General features: G+C 38.8%; 1 pseudogene; it reads right to left on the bottom strand.

Moving 5' to 3' along the window:
• Positions 1 to 665: 665 nt before the first annotated feature.
• On the bottom strand, positions 666 to 5,712 carry LOC109257870 (chromobox protein homolog 3-like; annotated as a pseudogene).
• Between the last annotated feature and the right edge of the window lie 452 nt (positions 5,713 to 6,164).

Here is a 6,164-nt window from a genome sequence, read left to right as displayed (position 1 = left end):
AAGTTGTAACATTTGATTAGTAGGAGTTTTAGGAGAAAATATAATCTCATGGAATGAGAAATAGAATGAAGGATATACTCAGAGAAATAAAGGATATTTCCTAGAATGAAAGACAGATGCAAAGGGCCGAGTATGTATATATACACATACACACACACGCATATATAGTTATATGTATTAGTATACATTATTTTATATTTATATACAAATATATTACTAATTATACATATTACTAATTAGTACATATATTTCATATATATTTACATATATATGTAATATATATACATACCTTAAATCCGCATTTAGACACATAACAGTTATAGTTGAGAATATTGGAGTGTCAGGCTGGCTCAGTTAGCAGAGCATACAACTCTTAATCTTGGAGTCATGAGTTCAAGCCCCATGTTGGGCATGGGCCCTACTTAAAAAAGAAGAAAAAGAGAAAAAAAAAAGCATGTCAAAGTTGATATGAAATTTCCTCTGTGTATCAGACATGGTTTTACTCATAGGACAGTATATTGTATGTGTCATGTGTTCATTCAACACTAACTTTTGAGCATTTCCTGTGTGCCAGGCATTGTGCCAGATGATTAGGGACTTAGAGGCATACGAGAGATGATTCTTGCCTTAAAGAAACTCCTGATCTGAAAGGGGCAATAGACAGGTCAGTGAACAACTGCAGCCAAAGGCTGTTCAGTGGACCAAGAGAGTCTACACATACACAGATGGGGCAGCACAAGGTGGGTCATCAGTCTGGTTAGTGGTGTAAGCATGTCCCATTCAACTGAAGTGAGAAATCTAGAAGCGAAAAATAACATGAAAAGAATTGTTTTATCGTTTCAGAATACAGGTCTTTAAATTGCTTTAGTAATAAGGTGTGGGCGTGAAAGACTGGCGGCAGGGGAAACACATGTGTGACGTGTGTTGGCTGCAGTCTAGTTACTAGAATTAACATGTGGTCACTAGAGTGATGCACGGAGACCCAAATGGTTTTTGGAAAGCTTTCAATCACAAGCAAGTTACGTAGGTAATTTCAGAGTAAGGGAATAGATATGAATATCTCTGGGCTTCAGTTCTATCTGTGAGGAAAAAAGAGAAGGACTAATAATTTATCTAGAGTTTGTAGGGAAGAATACATTGTTTCCTTTTTCTTTTTCTTTTTGAAAATAAAACTGTTTATTGAGTACTGTGTACACTAAAGTAAGTAATATGCAGTTGGATAACATTCTGATTACTACAAAGTTATTGGTTTTTTCCTAGCTTCTGCTAGGAAGCAGAACTCAGTAACCCAAATACTGAGAAGATTGAGCCTACATGTAAAAAAGGAGTTGGGATAAAGAAAACACATGCAGGTCAAGGATTAAGATTACAGAAGTCTGTTCACCCATTTATTGCAGCAGGTCCTAAATTGCTGACATCTTTAACCATCTGATTATCATTAGGTTTCCAAGAATGAAGTTTTAGGCATTCCTTGAATCATGACCTTTTAGTCCCATTTAGTTGCATTTAGACACATTTAGTCAATCTCTTTTAGGCATTTCAACGTGTAAAGTAATGGTTCACCAGGAGGAATCTCCAAAATGTCCATTTAACTAAAAATAAAATAAAATGAAATAATAAAATAATACAAAAGTCCATTTACCTAACTTTGCTTACCTAATTACAACACACCAGGACTTCTCTAGTTTCCTCATTTGGGTGGGGAGGTTGTTGTTAGTCTTTCAGGGCTTTTGCAAATAAAATATGGATATGGATTCTGATATGGCTGCTTTTAAATTGTCCAATTTATTTTTTTAAATATGAAATTTATTGTCAAATTGGTTTCCATACAACACCCAGTGCTCGTCCCAACAGGTGCCCTCCTCAATACCCATCACCCGCCCTCCCCTCCCTCCCACCCCCCATCAACCCTCAGTTTGTTCTCAGTTTTTAAGAGTCTCTTATGTTTTGGCTCTCTCCCTCTCTAACCGTTTTTTTTTTCCCTTCCCCTCCCCCATGGTCTTCTGTTATGTTTCTCAGGATCCACATAAGACTGAACACATATGGTATCTGTCTTTCTCTGTATGACTTATTTCACTTAGTATGACACTCTCCAGTTCCATCCATGTTGCTACAAAAGGCCATATTTCATTCTTTCTCATTGCCACGTAGTATTCCATTGTGTATATAAACCACCCAAGGGATACAGGAGTGCTGATGCATAGGGGCACTTGTACCCCAATGTTTATAGCAGCACTTTCAACAATAGCCACATTATGGAAAGAGCCTAATTGTCCAATTTAAATCATTTACTTTATATTTAAATTATCCAATTAATTATAAAATTATCTATTTAATTTGAAAGTTTAGGGCTTTAGGAAAAATTTCAATTTAACTTGAAGTGACTTATTTCTTAGGTTGCTCAAAATGATGGCATCCAAGAAACATGGGCTTATCCATGGTTATGAAATTCTGTTTTGTTTTGGTGAATGTTGAAGGAAGGAAAGAAAGAAAGAAAAAGAAAGAAAGAAAGAAAGAAAGAGAAAGAGAAAGAAAAGAAAAAGAAAACCATTTATATATGTGTTATATATACACACGAAAAAACCCCAAATAACAAAAAATCCAGAATGGTCCTTAGGCATATAGGAGTTAAATACAAATTCTGATTGAGTAATAACTATGGGGATTTCCACCAACATTTAGAAAAGCTGTTCTCTAATGCAAAGGAAATAATATATGGCCTCAAGTGATAATATAATGGTCAAAATAACACATGATCTCAAATATTCTTTTCTGATAAAAAAAACAACGCAGACAGTATTTATTCAAAGTAACCAGTGCTAAACAGAGAGATAAGATGGTGGTGTAGTAGGAGGACTAACTCTAGGCTTGCCTTGTCTTTCAAACACAGCTAGGCAAATATCAAATCATTCTGCATACCCAAGAAATCAATCTGAGGATTGAAAGAACAAACTGCACAACTAGAGGGAGAGAAGAATCTACATACAGGAATGTAGGATATGGAAAGATGTGGTTTAGGGGAGAAACAGATTGCAGGTGCTGCAGAGGGGAGGGGACCCCGGTCACAGAGAAAGACAAGAGAGAGTGGAGTGGATACACACAAGGAGAACGCTTCCCCAAAACCATTGTCTGAAAGAATGAGAGGGGCTGATCTTTGAGTTTTTGCAACCAGTGGGGCTCCTAAGACTGGAGTTTTAGGGGTCCGAGGGCTTGGCTGGGATAGAGCCCTGAGGGTGCTATCCTTTTCCTGGAGAGAAGGCAGGCAAGCAATGCCACGGCAGATGGCGCCATCTGAGGGTTTCCTAAGGCACATGGGGAGAGACTGTCACTCTTCTTAGAGTACATCTGTGAGAGGTGGCTTTTGTAGAGACCCTTCTCTGGGGACAACAGGGCCAGAGGGTGCCACTCCCACCGTGCCCCCCCCCCCCCGTCCCCCCACCGTCCCTCAGCATGGGCCCAGAGACACCTGCTGGGGTGCTGAGACACTGACTGTTTAGCCTGCTTTGCTGCAAATCCCACACCCCTGCATTTTGGTGCCACTGCCCTTCTCGGTCAAACCTGCATCAGTCCCTGCACAGTGAGACCCTTCCCCAGGAGATCAGCACAGACCCCAGCCACAGCATGTCTCTGAAATTTAGAGTTTTAAAATTCAGCAGGCTTGGCTGGGATAGAACCCAAATTGCACTGCACTCCTCCAGACAGGCAAGCAACCCAGAGGCAGACAGCATGAAAATAGTGATCTGAAAAATGTATGGGACACAAACATTCAACTGGCACCAGCCAGTTACTTTGTCCTCAGTGAGGGGCCTCCATGCTTGCTGCTCTCAGGGAAGCACTCCCAGAAGAGTGAATAATTTCCCCTGTTACTCTTGAATACAGAGAACAAACTGAGGGTTGATGGGGGGGGGGAGTGGGGGACAGGGGAAAGTGGGTGATGGGCACTGAGGAGGGCACTTGTTGGAATGAGCACTGGGTGTTGTATGGAAGCCAATTTGACCATAAATTATATTTTAAAAAATGTCCCCTCTTGTGTCCCAGACATTCAACAAATCTAAAAGACAACCTTTGGAATGGGAGAAGATATTAGCAAATGACATATCTGTTAAGGGGTTATTATCCAAAGTCTATAAAGAACTTATCAAACTCGACACTCAAAAAACAAATAATCCACTTAAAATATGCGCAGAAGACACGAATAGACATTTTTCCAAAGAAGACACAGATGGCCAACAGACACATGAAAAGATGCTCCGCATTACTCATCATCAGGGAAATACAAATCAAAACTACAGTGAGATACCACCTCACACCTGTCAGAGTGTCAAATATCAATAACTCAAGAAACAACAGGTGTTGGTGAGTATGTGGGAAAGAGGAATGCTCTATGTTGTTGGTGGGAATACAAACTGGTGTAGCCACTCTGGAAAACAGTATGGAGATTTCTCAAAAAGTTAAAAATAGAACTATTCTACAATCCAACAATTGCATTACTAGGTATTTATCCAAAGGATACAAAAATAGTAATTGGAAGGAACACATGCATCCCAGTGTTTATGGCAGCATTATCAACAATAGCCAATTTAAAGAAAGAACCCAAATGTCCATTGACTGATGAATGGATAAAGATGTTGTATATATACCACACAATGGAATATATATATATATATATATATATATATATATATATATACATATACACACACACACGAGTATATATATATATATGTGTGTATGTGTGCATATATACTTGTGTGTGTGTGTGTGTGTGTGTGTATATATATATATATATATATATATATATATATATATATAATATATTCATACTGGAATATTTCTCAGTCATCAAAAAGAACCAAAACTTGGCATTTGCAATGACATGGATGGAGCTAGAGAGTATTATGCTAAGCAAAATAAGCCATTCAGAGAAAGACAAACACCATATGATTTCACTCATGTGTGGAATTTGAGAAACAAAGCAGATAAACATAAGGGAAAAAAAGAAGCAAACCATGAGGCAGACTTTTAACTATAGACAACAAACTGATGGTTACTGGAGGGGAGGTGGGTGGGGGAATAGGTTAAATAGGTGATGGGCATTAAGGAGGGCACTTGTTGAGATGAGCACTGGGTGTTGTATGTAAGTGATGAATCACTCAATTCTATCCCTGAAACTAATATTATACTGTATGTTAACTAACTGGAATTTAAATAGATGCTGAGTTAGTCTCGGTTCATAAAAAGCATTTACAATTCAAGGACACGTCATATTTGCCTCTTTGGCCAGCTGTGCCTCATCTCAACATTGCCATGTTATGACAAACATTAATTCACCACTGCTGTCTATGGCACTAATTTTTTGTTTAGGTCAAGACCTCCGGTAAAGCCTTGGATTATCAGTGGCATCTCTTTTCTTTGATTTGCTGTCGTTAGATTCACTGTCAGATAAAGGTTTTCTTTTTGTATCTCCTTTTTGAGAATTAAGAAATGCTTCAATTAACTCTGGACAATCTAAATTTTCTTCAGGTTCCCAAGTATTTTCAGCATTGTCAGTAAATCCCTTCCGCTTCAGGAAATACTCCACTTTCCCAGTCATTAGGCATCCATACAGTACTTTTTCCACCAAAATTCTTCAGGCTCTGTCTTATCCACTTTATTACTCTTTCCATTATTTTTCTCTCCCACTTTGTGCAATATATTTTAATTGGATGCCATTAAAAATTATTTTAATTTCCATTTAGTTAACATACAGTATCTTATTTGTTTTGGGTGTACACTATAGTGATTCAACAATTCCATATATTACTCAGTGCTCATCAAGGTAAGTGTACTCTTTAATCCCCTTCACCTCTTTCACCCATCTCCCCCCCTGCCCCTCCCCCTCCCCCCTCCCTCCCCCCTCCCCCCCTCCCTCCCCCCCCCCCTCCCCCGGGATCCACCTCTCCTCTGGTAACCATCAGTTTGTTTTCCATAGTTGAGTCTGCTTTTTGGTTTGTTGGATGCCATTTTTTCTTGCAAGACCTGAAGAATTATTATTCACTGCCTCTAATCTCCCAATCCCTGGTTTGCAGCACCTTTGGCCATGTGTGCTTTAAGTCTGAGCTCCATTGTTTCTTAATACAATGCTTTCACTTGACCTTTTATGGCTTCTGTTTAAAAAAGAGATA

The sequence above is a fragment of the Panthera pardus genome, unplaced genomic scaffold (genome assembly GCF_024362965.1).
Source record: "Panthera pardus isolate Hobbes unplaced genomic scaffold, ASM2436296v1 HiC_scaffold_16, whole genome shotgun sequence".
Lineage (NCBI taxonomy): Eukaryota > Metazoa > Chordata > Mammalia > Carnivora > Felidae > Panthera > Panthera pardus.
The sequence above is the reverse complement of the archived record's forward strand: the minus strand, read 5'-3'. Positions and strand labels throughout refer to the sequence as shown.